This window comes from Chiloscyllium plagiosum, unplaced genomic scaffold (genome assembly GCF_037043375.1).
Source record: "Chiloscyllium plagiosum isolate Xiang-an unplaced genomic scaffold, Cpla_swu_hap1 HiC_scaffold_46, whole genome shotgun sequence".
NCBI lineage: Eukaryota > Metazoa > Chordata > Chondrichthyes > Orectolobiformes > Hemiscylliidae > Chiloscyllium > Chiloscyllium plagiosum.
In genome coordinates, this window is record NW_028270184.1 from 43,010,332 (window position 1) to 43,032,804 (window position 22,473).

Consider the following 22,473-nt stretch of genomic DNA (forward strand, 5'->3'; position numbering starts at 1 on the left):
ATTATTTTATATCTTTCCATTCTTCTGAATTCCAATGAATATAATCCCAATCTACTCAGTCCCTGTTAAACCAAACTGCTCACCTCCGGAATCAACATAGTTAACCTCCTCTGCACCCCCCTCTAGTGCCAGTACATCCTTGAGCACGGAAGGAGATAAAAACTGCATGCAGTACTCCAGGTGTGGCCTCACCAGCACCCACTATAGCTAGAACATAACCTCTGCTTTTAAACACAATCCCTTCAGCAATGAGGGACAAAATCCCATTTGCCTTCTGAACTGATTGTTGTACCTGGTGACCAACCCTCCTGCAGAAGGATGCTCAGGTGCCTCGGCAGAGCAAATAATGTAACTTTTTAAAAATTCAAGTAATAATCTTTTTATTAATGTTACTCCAACCAAAGAGTATGACTTTATATTTATGAACATAATATTCCACTTGCCAAACCATTGCCCACTCACTCAATGTATCTATGTTGCTCTGCAAAGTTTCCCAGTCCTCCGCACACTTTGTCCTGCTACTCATCTTAGTCTCATATGCAAACTTTGACACCCTACATGTGGTCCCCAACTCCAAATCATCTGTATCAATTCTAAATAATTGCAGTCCCAACACTGATCCTAGAGGCACACGACTAGTTATGATTGCCAGCCAGAATAAGGCTTATTTATCCCCATTCTTTGCTTCCTGTTAGTCAACCAATCTTCTATCCATGCTGATACTCTATCCCATGCACCCTTATATAATGCAACAGCCACTTGCATGGCATCTTGTTGAAGGCCTTTTGGAAATCCAGGTACACCGCATCCACTGGGTCCCCATTGTCCACCTTGCTCGAAATGTCTTCATAGAATTCCAAACGATTTGTCAAGCATGACCTGCCCTTTATGAATCCATGCTCTGTCTGCCCAATGGGACAATTTCTATCGAGATTCCCTGCTATTTCTTCCTTGATAATAGACCCAAGCATCTTTCCAACTACAGATAATAAACTAACTGGTGTAGAATTCCCTATCTTTTGTCCACCGCCTTTTCTTACAGTCCTTCCTTTTCACGGGAATATGCCTTTGCTGAGCACTTCCTAAAATGTCTTTGAAAATCTTTCACTGCTCATCAACTGTCCCACCATAAAATCTTTGTTTCCAGTCTACTTTATCCAGGTTCTCCCTCATTCTATTTTGGTTTCCCGTGTTCAAGCACAGGACCAAGGTATTAGATTTTATCTTCACACTCTCCATATGTATTCTAACTTCAACCATACTGTGATCACTTCTTCCAAGAGGATCCCTAACTATGAGGTCATTAATTATTCCTGTCTCATTGCACAGGGGCCAGATCTTGGATAGCTTGCTCCTTTAAGGGTACATTTCATATTGTTCAAGAAAACTATCATGGATACATTTAATAAACTCAAGGCTACCCTGACTGAGCTGGTTCGACCAATCTACATGTAGATTAAAATCACCCATGGTAATAGCCGTACCATTTTTACAGGCTTTAGTTATTTCTTTGTTTATTGCCCATCCCAATGTGAAGTTATTATTTGGCCTACACACTGCACCTATCAGTGACTTTCTTGTTAGAATTTTGAATGCATCATTCCTGTTTCTCCTAATGTACAGCAATAACAACAACTACTTGCTTTGTATGGAATCTTTCACAATGGCAAATCTCCTAAGCCCCTCTCTTTGCTCTTCTTAACTCTCTTTAAATCCTTCCCAGCTGATCTGTAAGTCTCCATCGCCTCATCTGTACCATTTGTCTCATCAACACATAAGCCTCCTACTTCTTCTTAACAAGAGATGCAATTTCTGTGATAAACCACGGTTCCCTTACCTTATCACTTCCTCCCTGCCTGACAGGGACATACCTATCAAGGACACGCAATATCTGTTCCTGAAACCAGCTCCACATTTCCATTGTATGCATCTACTGCATTTCGCTACCCCATCCTATGCATTGATTAAAGAGAATGATTTAAAATGCATCTTAAAAGAGGATAGAGAAGGTTAGGGAGGCTATTCCACAGACTTCTGCCCTTGACAGCTCCAATTGTGGAGTGATGCAGGTGGGTTGGGTTGAAAAGGGAATGTGCAAAGGGGAAATGGAGGAGCATAGGCAGTGCATAAGGTCTTAAGGATAGAGGAGGTTCCAGACTGAGTCTGTCTGTCATAGACAGTATGGCTGCCTCATGGAGTTTGAAGCACCGCAATGGGCCCATGCATGTCATGTTAGTCAAGGATAGTATAACGGTGGCTGAGAGAACATTTGATGAGGACTTGTCTACTGAAATAGTATGGGCTGAGGTTAGAAACAGGAGAGGGGAGGTCACACTGCTTGGATTTTTTATAGGCCACCACAGAGTTCCAGGGAGGGGGAAGAGAGGATTAGCAAAATTACTCTGGGTAGGAGTAAAAGTAACATGGTGGTCATTATGGGGGACTTTAACTTCCCCAACATTGACTGGAAATGCTATAACTCTAGTACGTCGGATGTATCAGTTTTTGTCCAACGTGTACAGGAGGGTTTCCTGACACAGTATGTCGAAGGGCCGACAAGATGGGAGGCCACATTGGATCTGGTGCTTGGTCATGAACCGGACTAGGTGTTTGATTGAGTTGTAGGTGAGCACTTTGGAGAGAGTGATCATAATTCAGTTATGTTTAGTTTAGCGATGAAAAGGGATAGGTCCATACCACAGGTGAAGACATATCGATGGGGCAGTGGCAATTATAATGCGATTCAGCAAGAATTAGGATGCATAGGATGGGGTAGCGAAATGCAGTAGATGCATACAATGGAAATGTGGAGTTGGTTTAAGAAACAGATATTGCGTGTCCTTGATAGGTATGTCCCTGTCAGGCAGGGAGGAAGTGATAAGGTAAGGGAACCATGGTTTATCACAGAAATTGCATCTCTTGTTAAGAAGAAGTAGGAGGCTTATGTGTTGATGAGACAAATGGTACAGATGAGGCGATGGAGACTTACAGATCAGCTAGGAAGGATTTAAAGAGAGTTAAGAAGAGCAAAGAGAGGACACGAGCAGTCTTTAGCGAATAGAATAAAGGAGAACCCTGAAGCTTTCTATAGGTATGTGAGGAATAAAGGATAGGGTAGGAATAGGGCCAATCAAAGACAGAAGTGGGAAGTTGATTGTGGATACTGTGGAAATCGGAAAGGTGCTAAATGAACATTTCTCATTGGTTTTCACTCAGGAAAATTAGAATATTGTAGATAATAATGAGGTAGAAGGTGTGAGACTAGAAAGAATCGAGGTTAGTTACGAACAGGTGTTATCAATTCTAGAAAGATTGAAAGTAGAAAAGTCCCCTGGGCTAGATGGGATTTATCCGTAGATTGTCTGGGAAGCTAGGGAGAAGATAGCAAAGACTTCAGCTTTGATATTGAGTTGTCATTGCCTACAAGTTCAGTACCAGAGGACTGGATGATTGCAAATGTTATGCCCTTGATCAAGAAGGGCAGTAGAGATGACCCAGGTAATTATATACCAGTGAGCCTTACTTCTGTTGTAGGAAAGGTTTTGGTATAGATTATAAGAGACACTATTTGTAATCATCTGGCAAACAACAATATGATTTCAGATCGTCAATATGGTTTCGTCAAGGGCAGGTCGTGTCTCACAAACCTCATTGAGTTTTTTGAGATAGTGACCAAGCATATAGATGAGGGTAGGGCAGTTGACGTGGTATACATGGATTTCAGTAAAGCCTTTGATAAGGTTCCACATGGTAGGCTGTTAGGGAAAATGCAGCGACATGGAATTGAGTGTGATTTAGCAGTTTGGATTAGAAACTGGCTTTCTGAAAGAAGGCAGCGAATGGTGGATGATGGAAAATAATCAGCCTCCAGTGCGGTTATTAGTGGTGTGCCACAAGGATCTGTTTTGGGATCATTGCTGTTTGTCATTTTTATAAAAGTCTTAGACGCAGGCATAAGTGGATGGATTCGTAAATTTGCAGACGACACGAAAGTCGGTGGAGTCGTGGACAGTGTGGAAGAATGTTACAGGTTGCAGGGGGACTTGGATAAACTGCAGAATTGGGCTGAATGGTGGCAAATGGAGTTCAATACAGCTAAATGTAAGGTGATGCACTTTGTGAAGAATAACAGGAAGGCAGAGTACTGGGACAATGGAAAGATTATTGGTAGTGTAGATGTGCAGAAGGATGTTGGAGGCCATGTACATGGATGCCTGAAAGTTGCCACCCAGGTGTACAGTACTGTTAAGGCGGCATACAGTGTGTTAGGTTTCATTCGTAGATGGATTGAGTTCTGGAGCCGCAATGTCATGCTGCAATATACAAACCACTGGTGCGGCCATATTTGGAATATTGTGTGAAGTTCTGGTGCCCATATTTCTGGAAGGATGTGGAAGCATGGGAAAAGGCGCAGAGGATATGTTGTGTGGTCTGGAGGGAAGGTTTTATGAGGAAAGGTTGAGAGACTTGAACGTGTTCTCATTGGCAAGAAGAAGGCTAAGAGAGGATTTGATAGAGACATACAAGATGATCAGAGCTTAGATAGGGTAGACAGTGAAAGTCTTTTTCCTAGGATGATGACATTACTGTGTATGAGGGGGCATATCTACAAATTGAGGGGTGATAGATTTAAGACAAATGTCAGAAGCAGGTTCTTTCCTCAGAGTGGTTAGGGCATGGAATCCACTACCTACTAATGTAGTTATCTCAGCCACATTAGTGAGATTTAAACAATCCTCTAGAGAAGCACATGGGTGATTTCAGGATAGTGTAGGGGGACAAGCTAAGAATAGTTCACAGGTTGGCGTAACATCAAGGATCGAAGGGACTGTTCTGCGCTGTATTGTTCTCTGACTATTGTGCGACAAGAGATTTTTACTGTCTTAAACAGAGTGATGGATCTTGTATTGTGGGCTTACGAAGTGTCACTGATGTCTACCAAACATGTACGAGGTAGAGAATGCTGCCTGACCTGCTGCGCTTTTCCAGCAACACATTTTTCAGCTCTGATCTCCAGCATCTGTAGTCCTCACTTTCTCCATGTACAAGGTAGAGTCAGGGCAATAACAAGAGGCTGCAACAGGAGGGGGACAGGTAGCTCCATACAAAACCCGACTCCTTCTCAACTGTTTTCACCACAAAAACCGAGCGCCTTCCAGAAAAGCACCTCGAAATCCCACCACTTTGCCCCACAATCGTAGTATCTGGCTGTGCACTAAAAGAAGTGCAACAGTCTGTACTGGGACCCTGAAACGTTTGGTAAAGAGTCAAATCATCTGAGCATTGAGAGCCCCACCACATTGCATGCATTTTCTCTTGTTTTCACTCTGTTCCTGACTTCCCTTGGTTTTCCTAATGAACCTGCTAAAAGTTGTTATTACACACATCTGCACAAGCTGTGAATTGAACCCAGGCCTCTCGGTCCAAGATTCGGGATATTTTCACCGCGTCGCAAAACATCGACTCGATCTTCCTTTGTCACTTACCTGCTAAGTCACGCCAGAATCAACTCTGCAATTGGGAGGAAGGTGCGGAACAGGAGGACCGAGTAGCGGCCGGTCCTCCAACCAGAGTGAATGAGGAGAGGGGCCAAAGCATTCTCGGGAGTGAACGCTTCAAGATTGGTCAGAGAGCAAACTATTTTGCAGGATTGATCATTCTCACGACAAAGTGGAGCATTAAACGTCTCTCATAAATCAATGTGAGATTTTAAAAAAATACTGCAGTTGAAATGTAAATCTGATAACGTACATATTTCCAATCGATTTACACTACTCGAGTAAGAAACTTCTTTTCAAACTCCCAGAACGATTGGTAATTTACATACCTGGCCGCTATGGTTGATTTGGACCGGACAATTTGCATGTTAGACATCGCTATGACTATAACTCGACAAAGCAATTGTTAATGACTAGTATTTTACCCATCAGTCTGTGCAGATATGAATATTCTCTATAAACGCTCTGATAACCTCAGACGCACGCGCAGTTTTGTTTTTATGCAGAGCATGCGCAGTGTCACATTGGTCAGGTCAGAGAGAGAGAGAGACGTGGAGCTGCTTTCTCCGGCAGCGGCTGCGATCGGCTTCAGAGAGCGGCGCTCAGAGCCGGTGTGTGGGAGCCTCGCTGGGAGAAAGGAGCGGAGAGAATTCACAAGTCCTGGATACAGGTTAAAATACTCGGAAAAGACCCTCCAGGGCCGGATAAGGAGGCGGCGGTCTCTGATCAGGGAAACGGCCGCCATTTGTTTGAGGGAAGAAGGAGTGCTCAGGTCCGCCATCTTGAGAAGGTCAAGGTGCAGGAGGGCGGGGCTCTCGGGGTCTGTAGAACAATCAGAGGAAAGGGAAGACTCATTGTTACTGATTAATCCCACGGACACAGCGTCACTGGGTGGTCCCGCAGGAATATCCTCTCTCAGTCCTGCTGGGATGGTTCACCCAATCAGAACCAGCAGCTCTCCTCCTCTCTCAGCTCCCCTTCTGTCCTTCCTGCAGCATCTGTCCCCTGGGGCATTGAGCTGCCTGTCCTGTCCCTCCCTCAGCTGTTGTTTCTGTAATACCTGTGATATCCCAGTCCCATCTTAGATTACTTCACTAAAGACGGGAATGCACCCGATGGATTTTTCTTAACATCAGCAATTGTTTAATACTCACTTACAGATTTTAATTACATCGTTTTTGAAGCATTTACTTCACATTCAATCATTTGCAATGGTGGAATTTGGACCTGTGTCCAGAGAACACTTGCTGAGTTTCTGGATAAATTGTCACACAATAATGCCACTAGGCCATCACCTCGTCTGCTCACAGTTTGTATATCCCAGTGCAACATGAATCAAAACTCTTTCTTCCTGCACAATTGTTTGACCTGGCACTCTGGTGATGTGACTCAGTACCTCTCCATGCAGTATCCCTCACTGTGTGGGTCTAATTGCTGCCTCTGTCAGCGTCTCTCACTCTTGAAGCTACTCCAGATCATGAGCCAACAGAATTCTCCACTCCAGAGAGATGAGGCAGCACAGGTCAGGAATGGAGACTGGGATTTTCCAGATCTCTGTGGGCTCAGTGCCATTCTATATGTGTAACCCTCAAAGCATTAGTCTAATTTCCCATTTTGCCAATTTCTGTGTCTTCTACAAGTACTCATGGAGTTCCTGTCTCAATAGACTTGCCAACTGCTGGTTGGCACGATGATTAGTCAGCCAGAAAGACAAAGTCAGGGAGGTCGGGAGTCTTCAATAAATCCTGCTGCCAGTTAAGATCATTCCAGTGCACAGAGCAGAAAGTAATAAGGGTGATCCAAACATCAGCTAACAAGACATGACATAGAGAAAGTGCTGGAGGGGGAGCACAGTACAGATACACACCAGGCTCAATCACCACGCCTGCTGCAAGTTTTGTTGTAATGAGACAGCATCGGGAGTTCCCAGTTATCAGTCCAGGCCTGTGCATTCTTAGGGAGCATCAGAACAACTGAGGGGAAAGCAGGCCTCCCACGAGAGGGTGGTAATGCTGCCTGGGATTTTTCTGTTCCCAATTCCCTCTCCAACACTGTATCTATGGCTTGTATTGAGGACCAGTGTCTTCAATCATTCTAACTCCTATAACAGTTCCTATCTCTGTCATTTCCTCCCCTCTCACCAATTATTTCACATATTTGAAACCTCCAGTCCAGATGACCATCCTTATCACTGTACCTTGCTTCAGTCACTACAACATGCCTTGTCTCAGTAGTCTCCTCCTCCAATAACTGGAGACATAGGGTCTGTTTCTGTGCGGCATGACTCTTCGGCCAAGGTTCCCAAAATGGAATGAGTTGCGTTTGCCGATGTTTGGCCCATATCCCTTCAAATCTTTTCCTCTCCATGTACCTGCCCAAGTGTATTTTCCATGTTGTACTTGTTTTTACCATTTCCTCTGGCAGTCCATTCCGTCTATGCACCATCCTCTGTGGAAAATGTTGCCCCTCAGCTCCCTCTTTAAATCCTTGCTCTCACACCTCACGTTTATGCCTCCTGCTATGGACTCACCTACCCTCGGCAATTCACCTTACTTCGGCCCTGCATGGTTTCATAAACCTTTATAACGTCACCCCATGGCCTCCTCTGCCCAGGAGAAATATAGACGACAATGTTACCAATATATCCAACTCATGTACTGAATGCTCTGACCAATGAAGACAAGTGTGCCAATTGCCGCTTTCAATTGTCACCCTGTGATGACAGTCCAATGAACAATGTAACTGCACCCCTTGGTCTCTCCCTTTTCTACAACACTGTCCAGGGCACAACCATTAACTGTGTTAGTCCTCCCTGGTTTGTCTGAACTAGATCCAACTCCTGAATTAAACTCCATCTTTCATTCCTTGGCCCACTGGCCCAGTTGATTAACATCCCCTTCGATAACTATATTCGCTGCCCACTCTTCCACTCATCTTGGTATCCACAAACATACTAACAGGGAGTGCTATCTTTTCACTCAGATTGTTTATGTAAATGGTGCACAACAGTGGTCCCAGCACCAATCCTTCCAGCACACTGCTGGTCAGAGGCCCCAGTCTGAACAACAACCCTCTCCCACCACCCTCTGTCTCCCACTGTTATCCCATTTAGTATCCAGTTGGCTAGCTCTCCCTGACCCCTTGTGATCTACCGTTACTAACCAATGTATTATGCTACATCCTGAACAAGGGTTTGCAGAAGCCAGAAACAACGTCTGTTGCTCTGCCTTCGTCTATCTTTTTGGTCACATCTTGAGCAAACTCCAGTCAAGTTTGTGGGACATGTTTTCCCACGCACAAAGCCATACTGGCTGTCCGTAATCAGGCCTTATCTTTCCAAATGCATGTAAGGCCTACCTCTCAGAATGACCTCCAACAACTGACCCACCCTGATGTCTCGCTCATCAGTCTGTAGTTCCCTGGCTTTCTCTTGCAGCCTTTCTTAATTAATGACACAGCATTATGATCATACTCAGAGAGTCAGACCGCACTGTTCGGTTAACGCTAACCATACTCTAAAACGGATCTCATCCCACCTGCCTGTTCCTGGATCATATCCCTTCAAACCTTTCCTATTCCTGAACTAATCCAAATGTCTTTTAAACATTGTAATTGTCCCCATGTTCACCCCTTCCTTGGGAAGTTCATTCCACACACAACCCACCCTCTGTGTAACAATGTGCCTCTCGTGTCTTTTTTTTAAATGTCACTCCTCTAAACTTAAAAATGTAGTGCCTTGTCCTGAAACTCCCCTGTCCATGGGAAAAGACAACTCCCACTAACTCTATCTATCCTCCTCATGATTTTATAAACTTCTATGAGGTCATCTGTCAACATTCAGGTTTCAGTGAAAAATACCAACCTATTCAGCGTTTCTTTATACTGAAGCCTTTCGTACCCAGCCACATCCCAGTAAATCTCCTCTGAACCCTTTCCAGCTTAATAATATCCTTCCTATAACTGGGCGACTAGAACGGGACACAGTATTCCAGAAGAGGACTCACCAGTGGCCTGTATAATCTCAATATGACTTCCCAACTCCTATATCCATAGGACTGAGCAATGAAAGCAAGTGAGGCAAGCACCTTTTTTTAAACTATCCTGTCTCTCCATGTTGCAAACTTCAAAGAATTATGTAGCTGAACCCTGAGGTCCCTCTGTTCTACAACACTACCGAAGGTCTTGCCATTAATTGTATAAGTCCTGCCCGTGTTTGTTGTACCAAATGCATTATCTCGCATTTATTCAGATTGAACTCCATCTACAGTTTCTCAGCCATTCACACATTTCATCAGGATCCCTTTGTAATCTCAAAAAACCTTCTTCACTGTCCACAATGCCACCCTCCAGTCTAACAGCCTATCACACATAGCACTCTATGGTACAAATATCTCTGCTAGGGGCCCTACAATTTCTTCACCAGCTTCCCACAATGTCCTGAGATACATTTGACCAGGTCCTGGGGATTTATCTACATTTGTGTTTAAAAACCTCCAGCACCTCCTTTTCTATAGTGTGGACTCATTTCAAGACATTGAGTCATAGAGATGTACAGCACGGAAACAGGCCCTTCGGACCAACTCCTGCATGGCGTTTCTAGTCACATTTGCCACAATTTTGCCAATATCCCTCTGAACCCTTGCTATTCATACACCCATCCACATGCCTTTTAAATGTATTTCTATCAGCCTCCACTATTTGCTCTGGCAGCTTATTCCATCCACTCTGCGGGAGCCAGTTGTCCTTTAGATCCCTTTGAAAAGTTTCCCTCGCCTGGGGAAATGACCTTGTCTATTGACCCTGTCGATGACCATCATGATTTTAAACACCTTTTATCGGTTAACTCCTCAGCCTCCCAGGTTCAACTGAAAACAGCCCCAGCCTATTCAGGCGTTTCCCTGAAGCACAAACCCTCCAACCCTGGCAACATCTTTGGTCATTTCTTCTGAACCCTTTCATGTTCCACAACATCCTTCCGATGGCATTGAGACCAGAATTGCACACAGTATTCCAATAGTAGTCAGGCCAAACACTGTTTTGTTCCTTGAGTGCCCAGTCTTTATCCTCAGTAAGTTCCAAAGTGAAATATTTGTTTTGGATCTTGTTGTTTCACACATCGTTGGCTTCATTGATCATTAAGGATACCGGGTTTGTCCCGAGCTCTTCTTTTGCTCTTAATACACTTGTAGAGTCTCTTTGGGTTCTCCTTTACTTTCTCTTCCAAAGCTATCTCGTGTCCTATTTTTACATTCCTGATTTCCTTCCTAAGTATATTTCTACAGTCCTGATGCTCCTGAAGGGATTCCCTTGAGTCAGCCAGTTATATCTGACATGTGACCTCTTTTTTGTTGTCCACAGCCTCGAAACTCAGCCAGTGTTTCTGAATTCAGTCAGCATTGAGCTGCACACTAACAGGAACACGCTGGCGCTAAACACTCCTTTTATCTCAGTTTTAAAATATTCCTACTTGCCAGACTTCCCTTTATCTGCAAATAGCCTCCCCAGATCTACTTAAAAATTCATGTCGAATACTATCTTGCTCCATTGAATAACTTTAACTTGTGGACCAGGCCGTCCTTTTCCATCGCTATTTTCAAACTAATACAATTATGGTAACTTTCCCAAGTGCTCCCCCACGAACATCTCAGTCCCGTTCCCGACCTTGTTTCCCAAGGGGAGGTCAGGTTTAGCCCAATTCTCCAGTTGGGCCACTTATATAATGACTGGGAGTTTTTGGAACACACTTAACAAATTCCTTCCATCCAAATGCTTAACATAGTAGCAATCCCAGTCCAGGTTTGGAACGGTTAAGATCCCCTATCATTACAACCCTATTATTCTAAGAGATATCTGAAATCTCTTGATATATTTGCTCCTTCTTCTCCCATTGCCTATCGCTGTAGTACGACCGTAGAAAACTAATGGCCAATTTTTATTTCTCGGTTCCACTAATATCGCTTAACTAGGCGATCCTGCATGAATACTCCCTCTAGGTACTGCTGGGATGTTTCCCCCAATCAAAACCACCAGCTCTCCTCCTGTTTTTCCTCCTGTTCTTTCCTTCCTGTAGCATCTGTCTCCGGAACATTGAGCTGCTGGTCCTGTTGCTCCCTCAGCTGTGTTTCTGTAATATCTATGGTATCCCAGTCCCATGTTCCCATCCATGCTCTGGGTTCATCTGCCTTATCTGTCTGGCTCTTTGCATTGAAATAACTGCAGTTTAATCCACCAGTTTTCCCTAATTGTCAGCTATGTTCTTGCCTGCCTTGTCTACTTATATTTTTCTCTTGAACATTTGTACCAGCCTCAACTTTCTTTCTGGCCTTACGACACTTTGGGGTCACCCAGCCCTGCCAGACGAGTTTAAATCCTCTCGAGCAGCTCCAGCAACGTTCCCCACCAGGATGTGGTTCGCTCTCCTGCTCCCAGTTCAAGTGTATTCCCCACCCTGTCTATCTGTGCTGACACCTCCAGACATCCAGGGACTTGCCCACCAAGGTCCCTGTGTTCCTCAGTATTCCAGGAGGACCTACCATTCATGATGTATATCATTCGTTTATTAGACTTGCCACAGTGCATTACCTCACAGTGAAAAGAAGTAAACTCTGTCTGCCATTACTCTGCTCAGTTTATCATCTGATCGATATCAGACCGCAGCCAGAGTCCATCCCCCTCACTGTGGGCAACACCCTCACCTTTCATGTTATCTGCAAACCTACTAATGATTCCTTCTGCTTTGATATCCAAGTTATTAATGTACGTAACAGCCAGCAATGATTCCAGCACAAATCCCTGTGGTACACCCGCTGGACAATGGCTTTCTATCACAAAAACAACCCTCCACCAATTGAGGACCCAATTTGCCAACTTGCCTTGGATTCCATGGGCTCTTCCCTTTTGGACTAGCCTTCCGTGTGGGACCTTGTCAAAGACCTTAATGAACTCCATATAAACCACATCATCTGCACGGCCCTCATCAATATCAGAGGACAGTCGTCCCGCAGATCCATACAGACAATCCCGAATGAAATTGCGCGGGTATCCATTTTTGGCGAATACATTGTATAGGTGTTTTTCTTCCTCTTTTTGCAGTTCTGGTACTGCAGTGTGTTGTGGCCGTTTTGAACAGTGTCTTGATGCAAATTCATTTGTGAGTGTTGGGGTGGTTGCTTTCGTAGTTTAGGACTCGGTCTGTGTGTGTGTGGCTTTCCTGTATACCTTTGTGGTGAATTCTCTGTTCGGTGTTCTCTGTGCCATCACGTCTAGGAATGGGTGTTGGTTGCCCTTTTCTTCCTCTCTACTGAATCGGATTCCTGTGAGTGTGGCGTTGATGATCCGGTGTGTGTTCTCTCTTTCTGTGGTTTTAATTATTGCAAAGGTATCATCCACATATCTGACCCAGAGTTTGGGTTGAATTTGCGGTAAGACTGTTTGTTCTAACCTTTGCATTACCGCTTCTGCTATGAATCCAGAGATGGGTGAGCCCATGGGGGTGCCGTTGAAATATTCATATATTTGGTTGTTGAATGTGAAGTGTGTTGTGAGGCACATATCCAGTAGTTTGCGTATGCCGTCTTTGTTGATAGGTTCACCATCCTGTTGTCTGTTCTGTATGTCCAGCAGGTTGGCTATTGTTTCTCTGGCTCGGGTTTTGTCGATAGAGGTGAACAGTGCCATTACAAAGAATGAGACCACAGTTTCTTCCTTGTCTATGTGTGTATTTCTCATGATGTCCAAGAATTCCTGTGTTGATTGTATAGAGTGTCTGGATCCGCTGATCAGGTGTTTCAGTTTCTGCTGTAGTTCTTTAGCCAGTTTGTGTGATGGTGTCCCTGGTAGTGATACTATGGGTCTGAGTGGGATGTCGAGTTTGTGCACTTTAGGTAGTCCATTAAATCTGAGGGTGCTGTTGCTTTCAGTTTTCATTCTCTGTAGGTTATCTGTCCGTTTTTTTTTGTAGGTTTCTCAGTGTGTTATCCTATTGGTGAGCTGTGGGGTGGGGTCAAACTCCACACAATTTCATCCACAGATGCCTCAGGGAAAGACAACAGAATGAAGACATGTCACAACCCAAAGGACTAGCCACACTACCATTCATCAAGAACATTTCGGAACTGACAGCCAGACTACTGCGACCACTAGGACTTATAACAGCACACAATCTAACAGCCACTCTCAGACAACAGCTCACCAGGACGAAGGACCCGATACCCAGCATGAGCAAAACCAATGTAGTGTACAAAATCCCATGCAAGGACTGCACAAAACACTATATAGGACAAACAGGAAGACAGCTAACAATCCGCATCCATGAACACCAACTAGCCACGAAACGACACGACCAGCTATCCTTAATAGCCACACAGTCAGATGACAAGCAACATGAGTTCGACTGGGACAACACTACTATTATAGGACAAGCCAAACAGAGAACAGCCAGGGAATTCCTGGAGGCTTGGCACTCATCCACAGTTTCAATCAATAAGCACATCGACCTGGACCCAATATACCGGCCACTGCAGCGGACAGCTGGAAGTGCAGATGCAAATCACTATAAATGCAGGAGCAAACATCACAGAAGCGCTTCACAGGAGGCTCCCTGAGGATGTCACCTAGACAGGGGATGAAACATCTGCAACACAAATTCCCAGCTCGACGAACAGAACCACAAAAACGAGCACCCGTGCTAGACATCTTCTCACAAACTTTGAAGCCCTTTAGATTCTACACAGCTCCGTCATGAACAAGCCACCGTCTCTCTATTTGCTTTGTCTTCTTCAGTGTCTGCAACTCTCACTGTATCTTCCAGTAACGTTCTTTAGTTACTGCAGGTCTGCCTAGCTTGACAGACAACCTGTTTCATCCCCTACAGCTCCCTCAATCACTGTAACACCCTCTGCTCTGTCTAATCCTCCTCTTTCCCACTGTCTTCCAGGCACAACTGCGATCCTGGAAGAGAGCAGTGCGGAATGGGATGTTATAAATCGCAGTTGAGGCTTGATGCCCACCATTACCTGGGAGTCACAAGGGGAGAGAACCTGAGCGAGTGCAGCACAGAGCGGGAGAATATAAATCAGCAGCGAGGGTCAAGGCCGACTGGGACTTGGATTTGGATAAAAAGCAGAGCAGGAGGCTCGAAATCCGCACCGAGTCACTGAGGGAGTGACCGTGTGAGGGAGCAACTTGGAGCAGGAGCTTGAGGCTGACTCACACCTGGGAGAATATAAATCAGCACTGAGGATCGAGGCCTAGTTGTACCTGGGAGTCACAGAGACGGTGACCCTGTGAGGGAGCAGACTGGAGTGAGAGCTGGACAATTACACGTCCGAGGAGACACATCACTGTGTGTGCACGTGTCCCTCAATTGTTCTGTGTTTGTGTGTGTGCGTATGTGTGTGTGTGTCCCCTTCCCACGCTGTGTGTGCGTAACTCCCCTCACTGTGTGTGTGTTTGTGTGTGCGTATGTCTGCGTGTCTCCCTCCCTCACTGTGTGTGTGTGTCCCCTCGCTGTGTGTGTGTGTGTTTGTCCCCTCTCGCTTTCTGACCACATGTCCCACCCCCGCTGTGTCTGTGTGTTTCAACCTCGCTGTGCGTGTGCCCCTCTTGCAGTGTGTGAGGGTATCCTCCCCTCGCTCTGTATGTGTGTGTATGATATCACTCACTTACTGTGTGTCTGTGTGTCCCTATCTCGCGTGTGAATATGTGTGCATGCATGTTTGCCTGTCACTATGTGCGTGTCACTCTTGCTGTGTGTGTCCCTCATGGTGTGTGTGTGTGTGTGTGTGTGTGTGTGTACCTCCCTTGCTGTGTGTGTGTGTCCCTCCCTTGCTGTGTGTGTGTGTGTGTGTCCCTCCCTCGCTGTGTGTGTGTGTGTCCCTCCCTCGCTGTGACTGTGTGTATCCCTCCCTCGCTGTGAGTGTGTACGTGTCCCTCTCTCGCTGTGTGTGTGTGTTTGTGTCCCTCTCGCTGTGTGTGTGTGTGTGTGCGTGTCCCTCCCTCGCTGTATGTGTGTGCGTGTCCCTCCCGCGCTGTGTGTGTGTGTGTGTGTTCCTCCCTCGCTGTGTGTGTGTGTGTCCCTCCCTCGCTGTGACTGTGTGTATCCCTCCCTCGCTGTGAGTGTGTACGTGTCCCTCTCTCGCTGTGTGTGTGTGTACGTGTCCCTCTCTCGCTGTGTGTGTGTGTTTGTGTCCCTCTCGCTGTGTGTGTGTGTGTGCGTGTCCCTCCCTCGCTGTGTGTGTGCGTGTCCCTCCCTCGCTGTATGTGTGTGCGTGTCCCTTCCGCGCTGTGTGTGTGTGTATCCCTCCCTCGCTGTGTGTGTGTGTGTCCCTCCCGCGCTGTGTGTGTGTGTGTCCCTCCCTCGCTGTGTGTGTGTGTGTGTCCCTCCCTCGCTGTGACTGTGTGTATCCCTCCCTCGCTGTGATTGTGTACGTGTCCCTCTCTCGCTGTGTGTGTGTGTTTGTGTCCCTCTCGCTGTGTGTGTGTGTGCGTGTCCCTCCCTCGCTGTGAACGTGTCTCTCCCTCGCTGTGTGTGCGTGACCCTCCCTCGCTACGTGTGCCTGTCCCTCCCTCGCTGTGTGTGCGTGTCCCTCCCTCGCTGTGTGAGCGTAACCCACCCTCGCTGTGTGTGCGTGACCCTCCCTCGCTGTGTGTGTGTGACCCTCCCTCCCTGTGTGTGTGTGTGACCCTCCCTCGCTGTGTGTGCGTGTCCCTCCCTCGCTGTGTGTGCATTTCCCTACCTCACTGTGCTTGTGTGTGTCCCTCCCTCGCTGTGTTTGTGTGTGTCCTTCCCTCGCTGTGTGTGCGTATCCCCCTCACTGTGTGCGTTCGTGTCCCTCCCGCGCTGTGTGTGTGTGTGTGTGCGTGTCCCTCCCACGCTGTGTGTGTGTGCGAGTCCCTCCCTCGCTGTGTGTGTGTGCGTGTCCTTCCCTCGCTGTGTGTGTGTGCGTGTCCCTCCCTCGCTGTGTGTGCGTGTCCCTCCCTCGCTGTGTGTGCGTGTCCCTCCCTCGCTGTGTTTGTGTGTGTCCCTCCCTCGCTGTGTTTGTGTGTGTCCTTCCCTCGCTGTGTGTGCGTGTCCCCCTCGCTGTGTGTGAGCGTGTCCCTCCCTCGCTGTGTGAGCATGTTCCTCCCTCGCTGTGTGCGTTCGTGTCCATCCCGCGCTGTGTGTGTGTGTGTGTGTGCGTGTCCCTCCCTCGCTGTGTGTGTGTGTGTGTGTGTCCCTCCCTCGCTGGGTGTGTGTCCCTCCCTCGCTGCGTGTGTGTGTGTCCCTCCCTCGCTGTGTGAGTGTCCCTCCCTCGCTGTGTGTGTGTCCCTCCCTCTCTGTTTGTGTGCGTGTCCCTCCCTCTCTGTGTGTGTGCGTGCCCCTCCCTCGCTGTATGTGTGTGCGTGTCCCTTCCGCGCTGTGTGTGTGTGTGTATCCCTCCCTCGCTGTGTGTGTGTCCCTCCCTCGCTGTGTGTGTGTGTGTGTGTCCCTCCCTCGCTGTGTGTGTGTGTCTCAACCTCGCTGTGTGTGTGCCCCTCTTGCAGTGTGTGAGGGTATCCTCCACTCGCTCTGTATGTGTGTGTATGATATCACTCACTTACTGTGTGTCTGTGTGTCCCTATCTCGCGTGTGAATATGTGTGCATGCATGTTTGCCTCTCAATATGTGCGTGTCACTCTTGCTGTGTGTGTCCCTCATGCTGTGTGTGTGTGTGTCCCTCCCTTGCTGTGTGTGTGTGTGTCCCTCCATTGCTGTGTGTGTGCGTGTCCCTCCCGCGCTGTGTGTGTGTGTGTGTGTGTGTGTCCCTCCCTCGCTGTGTGTGTGTGTGTCCCTCCCTCGCTGTGACTGTGTGTGTCCCTCCCTCGCTGTGAGTGTGTACGTGTCCCTCTCTCGCTGTGTGTGTGTTTGTGTCCCTCTCGCTGTGTGTGTGTGTGCGTGTCCCTCCCTCGCTGTGAACGTGTCTCTCCCTCGCTGTGTGCGCGTGACCCTCCCTCGCTGTGTGTGAGTGTGTGTGTGTGTGTTTGTCCCTCCCTCACTGTGTGTGTGTTTGTGTGTGCGTATGTCTTCGTGTCTCCCTCCCTCACTGTCTGTGTGTGTGAAGCCCCTCGCTGTGTGTGTGTGTGTTTGTCCCCTCTCGCTTTCTGACCACATGTCCCACCCTCGCTGTGTCTGTGTGTCTCAACCTCGCTGTGTGTGTGCCCCTCTTGCAGTGTGTCCCTCCATTGCTGTGTGTGTGCGTGTCCCTCCCGCGCTGTGTGTGTGTGTGTGTGTGTGTGTCCCTCCCTCGCTGTGTGTGTGTGTGTCCCTCCCTCGCTGTGACTGTGTGTGTCCCTCCCTCGCTGTGAGTGTGTACGTGTCCCTCTCTCGCTGTGTGTGTGTTTGTGTCCCTCTCGCTGTGTGTGTGTGTGCGTGTCCCTCCCTCGCTGTGAACGTGTCTCTCCCTCGCTGTGTGTGCGTGACCCTCCCTCGCTGTGTGTGAGTGTGTGTGTGTGTGTTTGTCCCTCCCTCACTGTGTGTGTGTTTGTGTGTGCGTATGTCTGCGTGTCTCCCTCCCTCACTGTCTGTGTGTGTGAAGCCCCTCGCTGTGAGTGTGTACGTGTCCCTCTCTCGCTGTGTGTGTGTTTGTGTCCCTCTCGCTGTGTGTGTGTGTGCGTGTCCCTCCCTCGCTGTGAACGTGTCTCTCCCTCGCTGTGTGTGCGTGACCCTCCCTCGCTGTGTGTGCCTGTCCCTCCCTCGCTGTGTGTGCGTGTCCCTCCCTCGCTGTGTGAGCGTGACCCTCCCTCGCTGTGTGTGCGTGACCCTCCCTCGCTGTGTGTGTGTGACCCTCCCTCCCTGTGTGTGTGTGACCCTCCCTCGCTGTGTGTGCGTGTCCCTCCCTCGCTGTGTGTGCGTGTCCCTACCTCACTGTGTTTGTGTGTGTCCTTCCCTCGCTGTGTGTGCGTGTCCCCCTCACTGTGTGCGTTCGTGTCCCTCCCGCGCTGTGTGTGTGTGTGTGTGTGTCCCTCCCACGCTGTGTGCGTGCGTGTCCCTCCCTCGCTGTGTGTGTGTGCGTGTCCCTCCCTCGCTGTGTGTGTGTGCGTGTCCCTCCCTCGCTGTGTGTGTGTGTTCCTCCCTCCCTCGCTGCGTGTGTGTCCCTCCCTCGCTGCGTGTGTATCCCTCTCTCGCTGTGTGTGTGTGTGTGTGTGTGTGTGTGTATCCCTCCCTCGCTGTGTATGTGTCCCTCCCTCGATGTGTGTGTGTGTGTGTGTGTGTCCCTCCCTCGCCGTGTGTGTGTGTCCCTCCCTCGCTGTGTGTGTGTGTCCCTCCCTCGCTGTGTGTGTCCCTCCCTCGCTGTGTGTGTGTCCCTCCCTCTCTGTGTGTGTGCGTGTCCCTCCCTCTCTGTGTGTGTGCGTGTCCCTCCCTCGCTGTGTGTGTGTGCGAGTCCCTCCCTCGCTGTGTGTGTGTGCGTGTCCTTCCCTCGCTGTGTGTGTGTGCGTGTCCCTCCCTCGCTGTGTGTGTGTGTGTGTGCGTGTCCCTCCCTCGCTGTGTGTGTGTGTGTGTGTCCCTCCCTCGCTGGGTGTGTGTCCCTCCCTCGCTGCGTGTGTGTGTGTGTGTGTGTGTGTGTCCCTCTCTCGCTGTGTGTGTGTCCCTCTCTCGCTGTGTGTGTGTCCCTCCCTCTCTGTGTGTGTGCGTGTCCCTCCCTCTCTGTGTGTGTGCGTGTCCCTCCCTCGCTGGATGTGTGTGCGTGTCCCTTCCGCGCAGTGTGTGTGTGTGTCCCTCCCTCGCTGTGTGTGTGTGTGTGTGTGTCCCTCCCTCGCTGTGTGCGTGTGTCTCTCCCTCGCTGTGTGTGTGTGTCCCTCCCTTGCTGTGTCTGCGTGACCCTCCCTCGCTGTGTGTGCGTGACCCTCCCTCGTTTTGTGTGTGAGTGTGTGTGTGTGTGTGTGTGTGTCCCTCCCTCGCTGTGTGTGTGTCCCTCACTCGCTGTGTTTGTGTGTGTCCCTCCCTCGCTGTGTTTGTGTGTGTCCTTCCCTCGCTGTGTGTGCCTGTCCCCCTCGCTTTGTGTGAGCGTGTCCCTCCCTCGCTGTGTGTGTGTCCCTCACTCGCTGTGTTTGTGTGTGTCCCTCCCTCGCTGTGTTTGTGTGTGTCCTTCCCTCGCTGTGTGTGCCTGTCCCCCTCACTGTGTGTGAGCGTGTCTCTCCCTCGCTGTGTGTGTGTCTCTCCCTCGCTGTGTGTTTGTGTGTGGGTGTGTGTGTGTCCCTCCCTCGCTGTGTGTGTGTGTGTGTCCCTCCCTCTGTGTGTGTGTGCGTATCCCTCCCTCGCTGTGTGTGTGTGCGAGTCCCTCCCTCGCTGTGTGTGTGTTCGTGTCCCTCCCTCGCTGTGTGTGTGTGCGTGTCCCTCCCTCGCTGTGTGTGTGTGCGAGTCCCTCCCTCGCTGTGTGTGTGCGCAAGTCCCTCCCTCGCAGTGTGTGTGTGTGTGTCCCTTCCTCGCTGTGTGTGTGTGTCCCTCCCTCGCTGTGTGTGTGTGTGTCCCTCCCTCGCTGTGTGTGTGTGTCCCTCCCTCGCTGTGTGTGTGTGTGTCCCTCCCTCGCTGTGTGTGTGTGTGTGTGTCCCTCCCTCGCTGTGTGTGTGCGAGTCCCTCCCTCGCTGTGTGTGTGTGCGTGTCCCTCCCTCGCTGTGTGTGTGTGTCCCTCCCTCGCTGTGTGTGTGTGTGAGTGTCCCTTCCTCGCTGTGTGTGTGTGTGTGTCCCTCCCTCGCTGTGTGTGTGTGTGTGTCCCTCCCTCGCTGTGTGTGTGTGTGTCCCTCCCTCGCTGTGTGTGTGTGCGAGTCCCTCCCTCGCTGTGTGTGTGTGCGTGTCCCTCCCTCGCTGAGTTTGTGTGTGTCCCTCCCTCGCTGTGTGTGTGTGTTTCCCTCCCTCGCTGTCTGTGTGTGTCCCTCCCTCGCTGTGTGTGTGTGTCCCTCCCTCGCTGTGTGTGTCCCTCCCTCGCTGTGTGTGTGTCCCTCCCTCTCTGTGTGTGTGCGTGTCCATCCATCTCTGTGTGTGTGCGTGTCCCTCCCTCGCTGTATGTGTGTGCGTGTCCCTCCCTCGCTGTGTGTGTCCCTCCCTCGCTGAGTTTGTGTGTGTCCCTCCCTCGCTGAGTTTGTGTGTGTCCCTCCCTCGCTGTGTGTGCGTGACCCTACCTCGCTGTGTGTGCTTGACCCTCCCTCGCTGTGTGTGTGTGTGTCCCTCCCACGCTGTGTTTGTGTGTGTTCTTCCCTCGCTGTGTGTGCGTGTCCCCCACACTGTGTGTGTGTGTGTGTCCCTTCCTCGCTGTGTGTGTGTGCGTGTCCCTCCCTCGCTGTGTGTGTGTGTGTGTCCCTCCCTCGCTGTGTGTGTGTGTGTGTGTCCCTCCCTCGCTGTGTGTGTGTGCGAGTCCCTCCCTCGCTGTGTGTGTGTGCGTGTCCCTCCCTCGCTGAGTTTGTGTGTGTCCCTCCCTCGCTGTGTGTGTGTGTGTCCATCCCTCGCTGTGTGTGTGTGTCCCTCCCTCACTGTGTGTGTCCCTCCCTCGCTGTGTGTGTGTCCCTCCCTCTTTGTGTGTGTGCGTGTCCATCCATCTCTGTGTGTGTGCGTGTCCCTCCCTCGCTGTATGTGTGTGCGTGTCCCTCCCTCGCTGTATGTGTGTGCGTGTCACTCCCCCGCTGTGTGTGTGTGCGTGTCACTCCCTCGCTGTGTGTGTGTCCTTCCCTCGCTGTGTGTGTCCCTCCCTCGCTGAGTTTGTGTGTGTCCCTCCCTCGCTGAGTTTGTGTGTGTCCCACCCGCGCTGTGTGTGCGTGACCCTACCTCGCTGTGTGTGCGTGACCCTCCCTCGCTGTGTGTGTGTGTGTCCCTCCCACGCTGTGTGTGTGCGTGTCCCTACCTCGCTGTGTTTGTGTCTGTCCTTCCCTCGCTGTGTGTGCGTGTCCCCCTCACTGTGTGTGTGCGTGTCCCTCCCTCGCTGCGTGTGTGTCTCTCCCTCGCTGCGTGTGCGTGTCCTTCCCTCGCTGTGTTTGTGCGTGTCCCCCTCACTGTGTGTGTGCGTGTCCCTCCCTCGCTGCGTGTGTGTCCCTCCCTCGCTGTGTGTGTGTCCCTCCCTCGCTGTGTGTGTATGTGTCCCTCCCTCGCTGTGTGTGTGCGTGTCCTTCCCTCGCTGTGTGTGCGTGTCCCCCTCACTGTGTGTGTGCGTGTCCCTCCCTCGCTGTGTTTGTGTGTGTCCTTCCCTCGCTGTGTGTGCGTGTCCCCCTCACTGTGTGTGTGTGTGTCCCTCCCTCGCTGTGTGTGTGTCCCTCCCTCGCTGTGTGTGTATCCCTCCCTCGCTGTGTGTGTCCCTCCCTCGCTGTGTGTCCCTCCCTCGCTGTGTGCGTGTGTGTATGTGTCCCTCCCTCGCTGTGTGTGTGTGCGTGTCCCTCCCTCGCTGTGTGTGTGTGCGTGTCCCTCCCTCGCTGTGTGTGTGTGCGTGTCCCTCCCTCGCTGTGTGTGCGTGTCCCTCCCTCGTTGTGTTTGTGTGTGTCCCTCCCTCGCTGTGTGTGCGTGTCCCCCTCACTGTGTGTGTGTGTGCGTGTCCCTCCCTCGCTGTGTGTGTGTGTGCGTGAGTCCCTCCCTCGCTGTGTGTGTGTGTGCGTGACCCTCCCTTGCTGTGTGCGCGTGACCCTCCCTCGCTGTGTGTGTGTGTGACCCTCCCTTGCTGTGTGTGCGTGACCCGCCCTCGCTGTATGTGTGTGCGTGTCCCTCCCTCGCTGTGTGTGTGCGTGTCCCTCCCTCGCTGTGTGCGTGCGTGTCCCTCCCTCGTTGTGTGTGTGCGTGTCCCTCCCTCTGTGTGTGTGTGTGGGTGTGTTCCTCCCTCGCTGTGTGTGTGTGTGTCCCTCCCTCGCTCTGTGTGTGTATGTCACTCCCTCGCTGTGTGTGTGTGTCCCTCCCTCGCTGTGTGTGTCCCTCCCTCGCTGAGTTTGTGTGTGTCCCTCCTTCGCTGAGTTTGTGTGTGTCTATCACTCTCTCTGTGTGTGC